The sequence below is a fragment of the Plecotus auritus genome, assembly GCF_963455305.1.
Source record: "Plecotus auritus genome assembly, chromosome: 1".
NCBI lineage: Eukaryota > Metazoa > Chordata > Mammalia > Chiroptera > Vespertilionidae > Plecotus > Plecotus auritus.
The window spans coordinates 37,885,123-37,902,539 of record NC_137770.1 but is presented as its reverse complement, the minus strand read 5'-3'; the positions used below and the strand labels follow the sequence as shown (position 1 = coordinate 37,902,539).

Here is a 17,417-nt window from a genome sequence, read left to right as displayed (position 1 = left end):
ATAACCTATTCAAGACATACCAGTGTATGCTGGCACATAGATATAGAACACTCTGCTCTCTGCTACATGGGAGATCGAGAGAACATGTATCCATATATAAACTTTAGTGAGAGGAGGGGTCTACCAGTGAGAAGGAAGAAGGACATGGTGGTCAAGGGTGTCTCATCTATTCTAATAATCATTAATACATAATGAGATGGAGTATTTTGTGGAGAATAAAACTGGGCTTATAGTTTAAGTGACTTGTTGAAAGTTAAGTGACTTATTGAAGTTAAGTGACTTATTGCTTAAAGTCATGGAACCAGTAAGTGGCCAGCTGGCACAGTGGATGTAGATCCAGTGGTGTACTAGTAAATGTTTAACAATCAGCTCTTCAAATGTAGTTCATTTGCCTGTAGGCTAATATTTTCATTTAAGATAAAAGTGAAACAAAAAAAAAATGTTTTTTGGTACTATATGGGAATACACTTGTCTATGATGTGAGTGACTTCTTTGCTGAATCAGATGCTTTTATGCTATTCACCATGTAACAGCTATATACACACAAACGTGCTTTTTAAGTTTAATCTGCATTATTAACATTTTCTCCATCACTTTCTTAGGTCTAGACAATCAACAAAGCTATAAGTCAGGCCTGATTTGTGGCATTTGCTGACTTCCATGGTGTAAATACTCCCTCCACAGCCAATTTCAAGCTACCAAAGTGAAGTCACTGAATGCGATGCTGAGAAGAGATGTGAAGTAACATGTTATAGAGAATTTTTATCATACACATACAATACGTGTAAGTAATCTCACTATAGATAATAAAAATATATTAAAATAACTTGAGAGTGATGAGTTTTAAGTATACATTACCTTTGTTTAAAATTCACTTAATTAGAAGTTTACAGCTGGCAAAATTGCTAAAAATTTAACAACCAACCCTCTTGAGCTAGTACAAGCCAGCTCCACACACCATGACATGCTCTTTCTACTCCTTGACTCTCCTTGCTGCCTTTGTTACTGGCATATAAAAGCTAGGCTTGGTCCAAAGGCTACTGGGAAAACCTGGGTACCCATAATTACTTTTGGTGACTCTGGGTATTTGCTATCCCTCCCACACTCAGTTTTCTCTTCTGTTAAGGAAGAGGACAACAGTCCTTGCCCTGCCTGCCCACAAGAGTTGTTGTGAGGATTACATTGATTGGTTTAAGTGGCAATTTAGAGCCAGATATAGAAAAAGACCTTTATGTTGACAGTCATTTCATCACTGGTTTTCAAACAGGCCACCATTGTTAAGGATGCAAAATGTATTGCAGCTTTTAAAGGTATGGTTTAGTTTGAGATCTTCTGTGTTGCCCGCATTAGACAGTAAACACCCAGAAAAAAAAAATGCTCTCAAGAAGTCCAAATTTTTGCTAGTCTTTACTCACTGAGAACAGCTATCTTTATTGGGAGAAAAACAATGTTTTCAAAGTTTACAGTTTACGCGTTTTTAGCTGCTGTTGGATTGTCTGAAGGGAACTCTCCCTGGGTTTGTGGAATGTTTCTTAATTTCAACAGTTACATAAAGGTCCTTTGATTTTTAATTTTGATTTTTCAAGCTGCTTTGCTTTTTTGGCCCAGACCAGTTCACTAAGTTAGTTTGTATTCATTGTGTTCCTCTGCTCCAGGCAGTTTCCTAATTGTAAACTGGCTTAAGTACCCCAAGTATCCCAAGTTGAAATTCTAAAGTTGAGTGGCTTTATAAAATATTTGCCTTGCATTTGCAGAACTTCTCTTGGGTCTATAGACAACTCTTTCTCTGCCAAAGGTCTTTCCTACGTCAAGCCCTTTGCCTATGCTGATCCCTCTGCCTGGAGAGCTCGCTGTGATTCTTTGCAAAGTTTACTCTCATCCTTCAGTTCAAATGCAACCTTCTTAAAAGGGACTCCTTGTTTCAAGTCATCTCCCTGATATTGCTCCTTATTTCCTTTACAGCACTGATCACAATCTGTTTATTTATTTACTTCTTTGTCTATAATCCTCATTATAATATCAGCTCCTTGGGAGCTGGGCATTTGCCCAGTGGTGTCATTCCCTACCCCCAGCACCCAGCACACAATAACTATCTGTTGAACTTGTCTGACAAGAACCACACCAATGTTGTAAGGCATAGCAATATACAGTTCTCTTGAGGCAAGAGCCTATTCTAAAGGCTAACCAAGGCTTGGCCTGTGGTGTTCACAGTGCCCATTGCTCTCAGGGACCAGGAGGAGCCCAAGTGGCAGCAGAAAACTGCTGACTTCCCTCTGCTCCACCCTAATGGGCCTCAGTGATGTCACACAGGATAGAATTCTCTAATCCTTTTCATTCTGTAACAGTCCTTTAAACAGCTACGTTTTTCATAACTTGATATGTTGGGGTGAAAGGGGGTAGAGGAAGGAGGACTGGAGTGAGGGTGCACCCCCCAACAAAATTAGGGTAGGGGCACTATTCGCTAATATGCATTGCCTCAGTAGAAAGTGGTTAGCAGAAGCTATAATTTGGACTAAGCTAAAGAAAAGAGAGCAAAGAAGAATGGGGAAAAGGGTAAGGGAGAAAAAAAGAAAACAGAAGAAAAGCGTAATAAAAAGAAAAGAGAGAAGAGGACAAATGAAGAGGATGTTCGTGAGAAAAAAACATGTAACAGGTAGTAAAGGAGGAGGAGGATGGAAGAGCTGAACCTATGTTCTGCTGGGCTTTGTAACTTGGTTAGTGACTGGTTTCAGTGTAAAAGGATGAACGGTTCAGGTGAGGGGGATCCTCAGGGATTCCCTTGAGGAGTCACTTAAATTGCAGGGATTTATTTTGAGAGGCCCAAGCAAGGCTGTCTCAGGGGTGACTCTCCTGGGTGGATTCACAATAGTAATTTTTGAACCAGGAATGTTAATTTTTTTCAAAAAAATCATTATTGTGGAAGAAGAGAGAGTATTACTCATCAGTCTAAGCCAGCCGTGGGCAAGCTATGGCCCGCGGGTCGGATCCGGTTGTTCTATCCGGTTCTCTTGCTCTCCCCTCCGCTCCTTTACTTTGAATTTATATTAGTTCACACAAACACTCCATCCATGCTTTTGTTCCGGCCCTCCGGTCCAGTTTAAGAACCCATTGTGGCCCTCGAGTCAAAAAGTTTGCCCACCCCTGGCGCTTTAGACTCCTCACTGTAGCCCCTGTCCCACCCAAGCCTCCTGAATACTAGACTAATAGCATATAGTACTTAAATTCAGGACTTGAAAGCCAATCTGTCAGAAAATCTTCTTCTTCTTTGGTAACTGAAATATAAACAGATTTCCAAAGCAGAGTAGGATAGTTTTAAAAATATACCTATAAAAATTACTAAACTACAGCTAATGCAGTCTATTCAAACTATTTCACAAAAACTATGAACATCCCTAACGTGTAGGCCCAAGAAAATCCTTATAGTTCAAAAGAAAACAAAACTTTTAACATTTTTTCAATGTCCTTTTGCCCCTTTCTAGATAGTATAATATTTAAGAAATATTTAGTATAATACTTAAGGAAATAATAGTTATTATAAGGAAGGGAATATTATAATATCAAGCATATATATTCAGGCAGTATTAACATACCTTTACTCCAAATTTTTAAATGTTAATCTTATAACCCATGAGTTTCTTAGTTTCCCATGTTTTCCAAAATGTCCCTGCAAGCTGTATCAAAAAATAATAGAGGAAAATGCAGTTTTATTGGCAGTTTTTGATACACTGTACAAACTCCTTAAAAATCTCTTTATGCTCAGAATTTCTTTTTCCTCTTCTGCTATAATTGACCCAGATTCTCCTACAAATATAGAGCAGAGAGAAGAAAGATATGGATGCCTAAAGGAAGGAAGTAGAAAGACAGACAAGACCTTCAAGTTCAATGCCACTATTGCCATTGGCAACCCTGGTTCTGCCTTATGAATAAGAAAATGTTTTCTAAGACACTCCAAAAACTGGTTGCCACATGAGCTAATCATGCTTTTACTTGTCTGAAGTATTAGAGATTCCAATAAGGCAGTTTCAAAGATCTTTGATCTAATTTTTCTTTTTTTTTTTTTTTCTTTTGGCAAGAGGTAATTAGGAAATGTGTCCTCACATGATACTGGGACTAAGTGCAGAAGTGAATTTTATTTTACTTTGTATACATGGAAACGATCCATCTTCATCTTACTCTAAGAAATTCTAACCTCAAACATATTGGGTAGAGTGATTTGGGGGTTCCTTAAAGATTTGGCCTGCCAGTGACCATTTGGTGATATTTGATCCTGTTGTTAGGTACCAGCCCTAAAAGTGAAACAAACAGAATCTTCCCCAAAAAGTTATGTTGAAGAAATTGAAGATGACTTTTATAGCTCTAAAAGCAGCTAAATGGTTGCTGATGACAGAAAGACAAAATAAGAGTTGGGGCAACAAAGTGGTTTTAGGAGATACAACTTGCTCTCTAGAGTAAGTTCCTGAGATAAAATGGAGAGGCCTCATAACAAATTTACCATTTTATTGGCCAGAACCCAATTTGACTAATATTATTCAGTGTTCTTTTTAAAGTACCTATCTACTACAGTGAAGTATGTATATGTTTGTTTTTCTCTTTGTATATATTGGAGCATTTAAAAACAAACAAACGAATATTTCTTTTAAACTTCTATTCCTGCAAATGTGGTGTAGGCCAAATCCACGAACAGGTTAAGCTTCTGACAAGAGAGGGAAAGGCACCCCAGCCAATGGGAACCCATGCTGGTGATGTACTGCTCCCAAGTTCTCATTCATTGGCCGGCTAGAGTTTGTCATTCTATCCCCGGCGTCTGCAAACAGCGTGGGTTGGGTTTTCCGCAGTCCAGCTAGCTAAACTGGATTTTGGCCTCCTGCACGCACAGTTTCAATTAGGTTTAGTAGATCTCTGACTCCTCACAGCAGCAGATTATACTCTAGCTTTTGAAAAATCTCATTTCCTTTAATTTCACTGGAGGTCGTTGGCGGTTCCCAGTGACAGAATCATGTGACTAACATGTGCAAATAAATACAATGTGGGATCCCACGAGCTAGACAGAAAACATGCCAGATCTCAGAGCATGTGCCCTGTGCGTGCATATGGGTGGGCGGTGGTAGTGTGTGTGTGTTTTTGTGTGTGTGTGTCTTCGCCCTTCGGTCGCGAGGTTTGTGGTTGGGGTACCTGCAGGGATCTCCCGGGGTCACTGGGGGAGAATGGTTCCACAGAGGGGGAGCCTAGGGGAGGAGGGTCTGGCGGCGGCCTAGAACCCAGAGCGCATTCGAGTCACACACAGCCGCCAGGCGGCGAACAGGCCGGGACCGCGCTGGAGAGAGGTGGCAAGGGCAGGTCCGTCTTCGGGGCTCCGTGGACGGCATCTTGGCGTGGAGCGGGATGTGGATTTGCAGACAGGTGGGAGCGCGGGCCGGGAGGCGCGGACGCCCGAGGGAGGACTTCCGAGTCCGACACAGCAAACTGCTGGGTTGGAGAGGTCCTCGATTTCCCCTCTTCCCCCCACACTGCTCCTAACAGTCGCGACACTGCCCAGCGCCGGTGCCCAGTTCCGATACGGGATTCGAATACTTCCTTGACTTCGGCCTGCTGTACTGGCCTTCACAGCGAGAAAAGCTGGGTAGGGAGTGGCGTCATTTACGGCCGCCCCTCCCACGCCAGCCCGCCGGCCGGCCCTCGCCGCAGTTCCTGCCCAACGACATCCGGGTCTCTCCGGCTGCTCTGCCGCGCCGCGGCGGTGGCAGTGGCGGCGGCTGAGCCGGCCGGGCGAGGTGGGGCGGGGCGGGCGGAGCGGTGGGGGAGGGGCATCAGGGCTCCGTCGTGAGCGCGCCTGCGCGAGTACGCGCTCAAGGCGGCGGCGGCGGCGGCTCTAGGGGCGGGAGCGCGCGCAGGAGCGAAGGAGCAGTGGTCTCGGGCCGGCCCGGCCCGCAGCTTCGGGTGCTCGGGCGGCTGCAGCTCAGGAACCGGTGGTTGGGGAGGGGGGGTGGGGGGGCACTCCAGGCAGGTGGGTCGCGAAAGCGATGAATCTTCGGCTCTTCCTCCTCCTCCTCCTCCTCAGGGACCCGCTCTCCGCTTGCCGCTCCAACGCCCGGATGATCTGAGCCGCGAGGGCGCCGAGAGCCGGGGGCCCGGACGCAGCCCGGCTCCTCCCCTCCTCTGCCCCCTCCCCAGTCTGACCTGGTCCGCAGCCGCCTTGGTGACCTCCATCCCGCCCCCTCCCCGGCCGCCGTCGCCGCCGCCGCCTCGGCCGACCAGGGACCTGCCCGCCCGCGGCTGCTCCGGGTAAGCGCGAAGCTCGGGCCGAGGGCGGGCGGGCGAGCGGCGCGGGCCTGCGCGGCCGCGGCGGCGACCAGGCCTGGGGCCTCGGGCCTGTAAACAAGCCGGGCGTCTGCCGGGGCGCTCCCGGGAGGAGACGCGACAACTCCTCCCCCTGGCCCGGCCTCCTCCTTGGAGTCCGGCGGCGGGCGGCGAGGGGTTAACGCTCCGCGAGGGCGTCGGCAAGGAGGCGGGGGCGGGGTGTTGGTGGCGGCGGCGAGGGGAGGGGGCGCGACCCTCGGCCGGGTTGGGTGTTGGTGGCGGCGACGCGGGCGAGGGCCTTGGGCCTGCCCGGCCCGAGAGCGGCCGGCGGAACTTTTCCCGAGCGGCGAGGGGCCTCCCGTCGCCCCCAACCGCTTGGCCGCCCTGGACTCCCACCAGTGGGAGGGAGGCCCGCAGAGAGAAGGCGGGGGGGGCCTTCCTTTGGACCGAATTTGGCCTCGATACACCAAATTCTGTAGAATTTGCTTCAGGTTTTATAGGGCGCAGAGCTGAGAGTGAGGCTAATTCAGAACTCAAGTCAGTGATGCCTCCGATTCATTCATTATTAAGGCATCGAACAGATCCATTGAAGTAAATCACACTGATTTCTTCTCGTCTTTTTAGCCGTGTTAATTGTGTGGGTAAAAGTTCTTGATGTTAACGTTTGGTTGAGGTATAGTTCTTTTCTGCTTGTAGATTTGAAATATTTTCTGGCTGTGGAGAGCCTTCTACCAAACGTTTTGAAAATTTCATCACCTGAGTTATTTTTCCTTTTCCTCAAGCACGTGGTACTTAAAAATCCACAGAGGTCATCAGTTGTCCAAGCCAAGAAATCTATGCGCCACCACCCCCATTAAATTTTCTGCTAATTGAAATAATGAGCCTAATGCATTCTAATAAGTGATTGGAAGAGTATCAGAGGTGTAAAAATACGGGAGATAGTTACTTACTCACAGTGAATGATTTTGACATTGAAAGAAATTAGGCATTTTAAAAATTGTTTTGAGGAATAAGGCTTAATCTTTTCAAATTTGCACATTGGGATTTTAAATACAACCATTTTTTAGATGCAAACAGCTCTGAAGAGTCAAGAGGATTTATTTATTTAAACAGTACTCTGCTGAGCGTTAGGGGTTCCAGAGTCCTCAGATGTCCAGCAGGGCTTGCTCTCCAACTCCTTAATTGGAACAACCTCATTTTTATACTTTTATTTATTTATATCTTGGGCCTATGCCAAAGATGGTATTTCTGTAACTCTTTACAGATTAGAAAACGGACTAGGAAGACAGTGACCCACCCCACTGCCTATTTCCTAATCATACATCTTACCTTGTTAACTTAGTATTTCCTTTTCCAGTAAATAATTTGAAGCACAAACATTCCTTGTCTGATTTTACAGTCCTCTTCTTATGTGTAACTCACATTTCTGATTAAACATTCAATCATGTAGGGATGATTGCTTTTAACTTAATGAACTACACATGGAAGTTTTTAAGACATGTTTTGATATCTAAACATTTTTTTCACATCAGTGAAATCATTTTGGGAGCTGTAAGGTTTGGCTAGGTACCTCATATATTTGAGAAAACATGGTTGAAGCCTGCATCAAAATTTTGTACATGGCATAGGTATAAATATATATATACACATGTGTATATATATTTATTATTTTTAACATGGTTTATATCTGTTTATATTTTAGTTTGAAGGGCTGAGTGATGACCATAATTACAGTATAAACTGTTGAAGGGAACATTGCAGTAGGAGACGAGAATTGTTTAGTCATGGCTGTGCTCCAACATATCTGTGTCCATGGACAAGTCCTTTAACCTTTTGAATCTCAGCTTACAAATTGGTAAAGCCAAAAGAGTAGATTATGTTATCAGATGTACTGTCAAGTTGTTAAATTTATTATCTTGTTCAATGTGCCTTGACCAAATGCTTGGTATGTACTTCAATGTTTCAGCATTCTAAAGCTAATTTTCTGCCTGGGGTTTTGTCTTATTTAGAAGAATTTTAAGTTGGTGATTGTTCTTTAGGAGAGATATCCAGTAGGTAGCCTTTATTGACATTTCTATCAGGATTGGGAAGTCTAGAAAAACTCTTGGGAGGAAGGGCGATTGAAATTACACAAGAGACAAAGGGTGGTTAAGACTGTAGGTTTGAACAATCACATGGCCCTTGGTAGTTTGATCACCCCAAATGATTATCTAACTCTTGGCATAGGCACCTGACCCTGGATGTTACCTCTCTCCCCCCAAGTATCACAATGTTTATTGATAAGATACAAGTGTATAAAATTAGGGCATAAACATGACTTGATAATGAATGTTACTCTTGACTACTTTCCATCCTTAATCCAATCAGGAAGGAGGCAGCCACGTAAGAAAATCCGCTCATGTGGAGTCCTATCAGGGTTAAACAAGAAGGTAAAACAAGGTGTGGCCCTGTAAAATATATGGACCTTGGGTGGGGGAGAGGGGAGGAAGGTGTTATGAGGCAACTAGGAAAAGTTTGTGTCTTCTATTCCTTGAGTAGTATTTTTATTCCAGAATATGTTACTTTCCATCTCAAATCACATTGGTGACCAAAATTTTTTAAATTGGGTTGTTTCATTTATTACTTTACTATTAGCCTCTATGTATAAATTCTGTGAATTTCCACCTGGGATTATTCCCACCTGGGTACTTATATGAAAGAAGCTTGGGTTAAATTATATCAAAATCAAAAGATTGATTATATTCTTTTTTGCCTCTTTCTAATATCTAATGTGCTCCATATTACTCAAGTAAAAAATGTTTATTTTGAGTCTTCAGGATATATTCCGTGATGATTTTGACCTTTGCATGTCCTAGTTGTCTCTGCATTACCTAGATAATCTCTTTACATAGCTTGTTTTGCTGAGGCAGGTAGGAGGAGCTAGAGAAAATAAACAGTTATGAGAGGTGAGCTTCAGTAACCTTTATCTAAAATGTAATACACACTTTAGAGTTTTTGTGAGAAACTGAGGGAAAGATACTGGATATTAGTGTATATTAATAAAGTAAACTTGATACTGTGTTTATAAAATTAAAAGTGTTTTAAACATTTCTTGAGTTAAATGTGCAATAAATGAGGGAGCTTGAGTTTTTATAATTATTAATATGTTTATTTGGAATCCATTGACCAGTTTTATGTAGCATTCATATTTAGGATTCAGTTTGAAAGTCATTGGAGTTTTTGTGGCTGAAAAGATTTGAATTAAAATCCTATGAGACCAAACTACTTTTAGATCAGAAGAAAGTGAATAAGAAAAGCCATAATTTGTTACTATTTATTTATGTCAGACTGTAATTTTCACCACAGCCCTCTAAGTTATCTGATGTTGCTATCTCTGTTTCAAAAATGAAATATTGGCTCAGAATTGAAGTTACATGCCAAGATCAAATCTGTATAGATATAAAATTATTTTCAAAATATTTGAGTGGATTTTTCCCAATTAGATGATCCTTCTTGTTCTTAGGAATTAAAATTGGAAAAGCTGAATATTCATACTTTTGATCCAGATTCCTAGAGTTAAGAGTATTTATACATTTACTTAAATCTTTCAACGCAAGGGTCCCTTCTAAAACATTCAGAAAAGATTTAAGAAGCTAAGTTCATTTCCTCATTCCCAAAGTTTCAGAAGTCAGCAGAGCTAATTTTATGTCTTTAACCAGCACTGCTCAAATTGAGGAATGAATCAATGTACTGAAATGATTGATACTAAGGGAAATGTTTTTGAGTACTCTCAATGTGTAGAGCCACATTGAAGGCTACAAAGAGAAGAAGGTAACACTTCCTAGTGGGGTGATCTTGGACAAGCTTCTTGATTTCTCTAAGCCTCAGTTTTCTTTATCTGTCAAATGGAAAAACCATTCTCATAAGGTAATCTTGAAGATTAAATGAAATAATTATGTAAAGCAATTGATATATTTTCTACCATGAAGTACCAAAGAAATATGGTAGCTGTTATTATTGAGTATATGCTATTATTGAGTATATGAAATCTTCAGATACCTAGGGGAATAGAGACTTAGTGGGTATGAGAGGATTGTCTTTGAGTATAATTTTATTTATTTTAAAGTATACTTTTATTGATTTCAGAAAGGAAGGGAGAGATAGAAACATCCTATATAATAAAAGCCTAATATGCTAAGTGTCATGTCATCCGTTCAACCAATCAAAGCGTAATATGCTAATGATATGCTAATGCTGTTCAACCACTCACTGTGATGTGCATTGACCACCAGGGGGCAGATGCTCTGAGGGGTGGGTTAGCTTGCTGCTGGGGTTGGGCTGATCGGGACTGAGTGAGACAGGCCGGACATGCCCTAGAGCCCTCCCCAGTCCCAATCATGCACTGGTGGAGTCCCTCGGCCTGGCCTACACCTGCTTGCAATCTGGGACCCCTCAGAGGATGTTGGAGAGCTGGTTTTGGCCCGATCCCACAGGCCAGGCTGCGGGACCCCTCTGGTGCACGAATTCATGCAACGGGCCCTAGTCAATGATAAGAGAGAATCATTGATCAGCTGCCTCCTGCATGCCTCCACATTGGGGATCGGGCCGACAACCTGGGCATGTGCCCTGACTGGGAATCGAACCGTGACCTCCTGGTTCATAGGTTGACACTGAACCACTGAGCCATGCCAGCTGGGCTGAGTATAATTTTAGCCACTAATCTGGAAGCTATAAGAACTATAAGAGAGTGAGTAGAGACTTTAGAAGAGATTGGGGTTATAGAACTTACATATGAATAGACGAAAAGTTGAGAGATAATGGGAAAGTTACATATGAGTAGATATATATTTGACTATGAAGCTGGAGAAGAGTCATGGGTTTGGAGTAGATGATTAAATAGAGGATAAAAAAATTAAGTAATAAAGCAAAGGTGAATGTTCAGTAAGTGAGGGAAATACAAGGGTTGGTATTTTGAAGAGGAGTTAACAGTTCATGATTAGAAATGGGCAAGAAGATACTGCTACAGGAAAAGATGAAAGAGTAAGAAAATAAACTTATTCTAATTAACTTAGTTCTTCCTGTAAAAAAGAAATAAGAGAGTTTTCATAAAAGGTATTAAAGCTTTATATGTGGATCCTGGGTTATTCAAAGTTGAAGAATTGCATTGGAACAATACTAGTCTTCTTACCTCATACCCAGACCATGGTTTTAGAACGCTTAACTGGTCTTTACCACTAGCATCCTGTACTGTATCTCTCTCCCCCATTCTATAAACCACAAAATTCTTTCTAAAATGCTATTTTCATCATATTATTTATCTGTTCAATATACTCAATGACTTCTTTTGCCTCTAGAATAAAGTTTGGAAATCTTGGTATGGCTTTTGACACTTTCCATGATTGGACCTCAGCACTGATCTAATTTCAACCAAATTGGTATACTTGCCATCTCTGGAATATACCCTGTACTTTCAGTGGATCCTTGTTGATGCTAATTGGTAGTTTGAAATTCTTGCCCTTCTTCAGCTTTTGTTTTCTCCTTTATGAAAGCTCATTTCTAATATTTTCTCTTCCACAAAACCTTCCCTGATCACCAGAGTATTTCTTCTTTTCTCTGTACTTCTATGTATCTATTGTATTATATGTATTATATGTATTATATCTATTGCTTTAATAATATAATTTACTCTGTATTTGTGTTTTAATTATAATTGTGTGTTCATTTTAATTATAAAATTCTGAAGGGCAAAATACAATAACCTTTTTTTTTTAATCCTCAACCAAGGATATTCTTCCATTGATTTTTGAGAGTGGAAGAGAGAGGGAAAGACAGAGAGAAATATCAGTGTGAGAGAAACACATCGATTGTTCGCCTCCTGCATGAGCCCCAACCAGGGGGGGAGCCTGCAACCACCGTACATGTCCTTGGCTGGAAGCAAACCCGGGACTTGCAGGCCAACGCTCTATCCACTGAGCCAAACTGGCTAGGACAATACAATAACTTTTTATTATACCCAAAGCCTAGCACAGTGCCTTTCAGATATTTTGTTAGGGTTAGGCAAAATCTACCTGAGAGTGGGAGTGATTGCTGTAGGCAGTGGTGGAAGAAGTTTCTAGAAGCAGATACTTATTACACTATTTATATATTATTTTGGCTGAACCTGGATATTTAAGAATGAATATTACGCAAATCTGAAATGTGGCAGAGTTTATGTCAGTATAGAAAATTAACTTGACTGATTCTGGACCTTAAAGGTTTCATTTTAATTTTCTGTATTTAGGCTTTGAAGCTTCACAGGACATTCATAACATGCATCTCTGTTTCCAGTTACATTTGCAGATATTATGAACTGACTATACATTCTTTTAAACAGAGGAATTGTGGTATCAGAGCAATTACACAGTGTATTAGCAACTATCAACTGATTTAATGTGAACCAAACCAATGTTTAATATATGAATAGCCTGTTCATTAAAACCTCTAAGCTAAACTTTAAACCTTATCAAACTGTTAAAACTATTTCCAGTATTTAGAAAATACATATAAAATTTCCTTTATTAAATGTTTAAATGGAAATTTTATATAGGCAGCTTAGATTCATTTATTGGTGTATGATACTAAAGAGACCAGAATCATGAATTTGATTCTTTGTGTGCCTCTTCATTTTTTCTAGCCTTGACATTAGCTAATAACAATTATAGAGCATAATTGAGCACTTATATGCCAAGTATTATTATAGAAAATTTCAAGTATTATTTCTTTAAATATTCATATCTATATGGGATACATACTGTTATTACTATCTGTTAATAGATGAAGAAATTGAGATGGAGGTTAAGTTTGACAGCTAGTAACAGAAACCAAACACAAGTCATTGGACTCTTCAAAACAATTATATTTGTGGGTTACTGCAGTTTTGTTGCTATTGCTAAAAGAAAATATGTTGGCAGTTGTGATGGATTAGAAAATTTGTATGGGGAGGGTATGACTGGTTTCATTGTACCCAAAAAGTGAATCTTGTGATTGAGTTGGGTTCTGAAGTGGAAGTGTATGCTAAATTTGAGGTTACAGTATTATGTGTCATGTCAGCTTCTTTTTAAAACTTTTCACCAAGAAGAACTATTCAATTTTTAATATTAAAAAAGCATATAATACAACTAGTACCACAAGCCAAACACAATTTTATGACTTTCATCTATAGGAGATGCAACTTGCTTGCTTACTACCTTTGTTGCCAAAATTCAGAAATGAAAATGTTAATGGTAAGGATAAGGGAAGAAAGGCTGTGTATAATTTTTGGTTTTGTTTTGCAAACAATCATAAAACTTAACCAGGCTTTAGAAAAACATCTTTGAAGTATGTCATCATGCTTCAGAATGTAAACAGGCAATAAATAAAATTTTCACTTTTTATAAAGCAGTAGAATATTATCTTTGCTGAGAGTCTGTAAGGCTGTTTTGGATGTCAAGAGGCTGATATTAGAATTGGCAGCTTTTGTTTTGTAGTCAACCCACAGCTTAATCCTGTGTTACTCCATATCTGTTGTCTTCATTTTCTCCATCTGCATACATGCCTCCTGAAACAAGCGAATACTTCAACAACTACTGAGCCACCTAGTGTGATCTATATTCTAAAGAATAACAAAATGGAAATGGCAAGATAGAGTTTGTTTGCAGGTCAATTTCTATGGGAATACCTGGGTAGAAAAGAATTCCTAACTCTATTGAGAAGGAAGAAGGCACAATGATGGCTGTCATTCATTTGTCTTACATATTAATCAAGTGTCATGATACGGTAAGCACTATGAATAAAAAGGCATGATCCCTTCCCTCATGGATCTTAAAATCTAAAATGAGGTAATTCTTTCACAGGGTTTTATGCGCTTTGATAAGGGAAATACAGGATTCTGTAAGCTCATGACTAATGGTAGATTTATTTCCTGAGACACGGAACTGGGTAGGAGAAGTGGTAGGGAATTGAGAAATGCCATTTTGGGCCATGTCATTTGACGTGAGGCTAATAAAGTATAGGAGGGTGTATGTGTGTTTAGAAAGATGAAATTTTCACTGAAAAAAACTTTGTTATTTCTCCAGCACCCTTTTCCATATACACAAAGCATCTCATGGACGAACTTAGTGAATAATTTTGTTTTAAGAGTGTTAGCTTGTATGGACAGAAGTCTTATCTCTTCAAGACAAATACTTTGGGGTCCTTTTTCCAGTTGGACATTTCAAAGCAATCCGGGACTCCTCAGGGAATGTCAGACTGATGGTTTCGGCCTGATCCCCACAGCCCAGGCCGAGGGACCCCACCGGTGCATGAACCCATGCACCAGGCCTCTAGTTGAGATATAACTCAGCATAAATTTACCCATTTAAATTTTATAGCTAAAAAAGAAATACAATTTATAGCTCAGTAGTTTTTATTATATTCATAGGATTGTACAATCAAATTTGTGGGAAGAAGAATAAAACTTGGCTGCTGCTTAGGCGAGAATAAGACCTAGAGGGAAAGACAAGAGGCAAAAAAAAAAAGACACAGAAGGCTAAGATGTTATGATGTAATGGAGGATAAGATAGGTGAAATTTTTAAAATGTTCAGTTCTGAATTTTGAATATTAGTTATATATAAGTAAAGCACAAATGATAATTGCATTTTCTGATGAGGATTAGTACCCTTGACATTGTTTCTTTCCAGAACTTTGTGTAGGCCTTTTGAAGCTGAACCATAGTCATGTCTTTTGGCTTGTTTGAAGATCTTCAGGTTTGAACCAGTGCAGAGTCGGATACCCATTTCACCTTGGGATTATCCTTCAAAGAAGTCTCACAGAGAATTAAAGGCACTGTCCCCTGAGGTTTTCTAATTGGAAGGGCAGAAATCCTCTTCTGGGTGCCTCATGTTCAGTGGGCTGCTTCAGAGATAAACACTTAGCCTGAGTGTGGCTACTAATTGAGAAGTTGCCATTGCCAAAGAAAATCTTACTTGATTTGATAAATCAGGAATGTTTTGGTTGGATTAGAATTGTTAGTGAGATTTTAAGGACAGTCAGTAAAAGTGCCTCAAAAGAGCAGAATCCCACATGTAGTTTTAAAGTAAGTAAAGTCATATAATAAGCAAACTGGAAATTTGGGAAGAGGGAAGTGCAAACCAATAAGAATTGTTAGTGCCTGTATGTGACCACTTGGATTAAATGTTTCAATCCCTGTATTCAATTTCTTGATCAGAAATATTGCCTATAATATTTTGTATATACCTTTTTCAAGGACCTGGTGATGTAGATAAGTCACTTTTTTTTTTTTAGAATAACTGAGATTTGTTATTTAACAGGTAAAATGTATTATATAATTTAAATGAATGTTTTTAGTATTGGAAACAAAGTTTAACCAAATATTTGTGTATATAATTTGTTTTAATAGCAAGTATTCCTTTCTTAAAGAGCTCTATATACAGGGGTGGGCAAAAGTAGGTTTACAGTTGTGAGTATGGAAAATAATACAGTAATTAATAGAGAATAGTACAAGATAAACTGTTTCGTGTACTCACAGCAGTAAACCTACTTTTGCCCAACCTGTACATTTGACCCTTGAACAACATGGCTTTGAACTGCATGGGTCCATTTATACACAGAATTTTTTTATTTATTTTTTTAGTAAATACTATAAATGGATTATTTTCTTTTCTGTAGCTTACTTTATTGCAAGAATGTAGTAGATGCCTTGGCCGGGTGGTTCAGCTGGTTGGAGTGTTGTCCTGCACCAAAAGGTTGTGGGTTTAATTCCTGCTCAGGGCATGTATGGGAGGCAACCAATCGATGTTTCTCTCTCTTGTTCTCTGAAATCAATAAAAACATATCCAGGGGTTAGGATAAAAAAAAGAATCCAGTATATAATAAAGCATCTATATATAAAGAGGTAATATGCCAATTGGCCCTAATGGTGTCCCAATCATGACCAGTCAAAGGTGCGTGCACACAGGAGCTGGTGGGCGGAGACTTGCACCACCGGGACATGAGGCTGGATGGCTGGATGGGGCGGGGGGGGGGGGGCGCGTCAGGACGGGCTGCGGCAGCCCCCTCCCCCGGCAGAAGCGCACACAGGCCTGTAGTGCTGCCCGGCCCGGAAGGGGCATCAGGACGGGGGTGGGGCCTTGGCGGAGTGCTCTCATCACTCCTGCTCCGGGGTCTGAAGGCATGAAGAGGAAGGGAGAGCACATAGGCAGTTAGAGTGTTTAGGCCAGGAGGGGAGTGCAGATAGGCAGTTAGGGAGATCAAACAAGGAGGGGAGAGCAGTTAAGGGCATCAGGCAGGCAGGTGAGCACTTAGGAGCCAGTGGTTCTGGATTGCAAGAGGAATCCCAGATTGGAGAGGGTGCAGGACAGGCTGAGGGACCCCCTCCACCCCCGTGCATGAATTTCTTGCACTGTGCCACTAGTACAAAATAAGTTTTATTGACTTTTTATGTTATCTATTGGTAAGGTTTCTGGTCAACAGTAGGCTATTAGTAATCAAGTTTTGGGGGAGTCAAGTTATACTCAGATTTTCAACCACATGGGGGAGGGCAGTGGTCCTAACTCCCGTGTAGTTCAAAAGTCAGCTATAAATTTTCATAACTATTTTGTATGCTAGTTAAATTGTAGAAGGAGAGGCTTAAGAATAGTTGTTGATTTAACTGACTAATCAGTAATAGTTCCCTTTATCCTCCTAATAAAAGAATAATATGCAAATTATCCATCACTCTGCTACACCCACAAGCCAATCAGGAGCGAATATGCACATAAACCCAACCAAGATGGCTAGGGCCACAGAAAGCAAGAGGGAGGCTTGGGTTTCCCCGGCAATGGAGGAAGCCAAGCTTTCCGTCTGCCCTTGCCGGGCTAGGCCTCCACTCAAGGCTACAAAGTTTCAATGATAGAAGATACATAAACCCAAACAGAAATGGCGGCAGCCACGGAACTGGAAAGATCAGGAGGCTAGGGTTGCCCCAGCATTGGAGGAAGCCAAGCTTTCCCGCACACCCTGGCCGGCCCAGGCCTCTGCTTAAGGATACAAAGTTTCAATTATAGAAGATACATAAATCCCAATAAAAATGGCTGCCGCCATGGAGCAAGCAGAAGGCTTGGCTCTGCTCCAGGCTACAAAGTTT

The 17,417-nt window shown here is 41.1% G+C and overlaps 1 protein-coding gene across 3 annotated transcripts in view; it reads left to right on the top strand.

The window, feature by feature from the left end:
* Window positions 1–5,704: 5,704 nt before the first annotated feature.
* The window catches only part of PPM1A (protein phosphatase, Mg2+/Mn2+ dependent 1A), a 43,371-nt gene continuing 31,658 nt past the window's right edge, over window positions 5,705–17,417 (top strand). The window contains exons 1-2 of one of the 3 annotated variants that reach the window (XM_080676364.1): window positions 5,705–5,771; window positions 6,059–6,282. The gene's annotated coding sequence lies outside the window, so the exon portion shown is untranslated. Of the gene's footprint in view, window positions 5,772–5,826; window positions 6,283–17,417 lie in introns of those variants that run through there. The other 2 variants (XM_080676363.1, XM_080676362.1) reach the window with 2 other exon arrangements.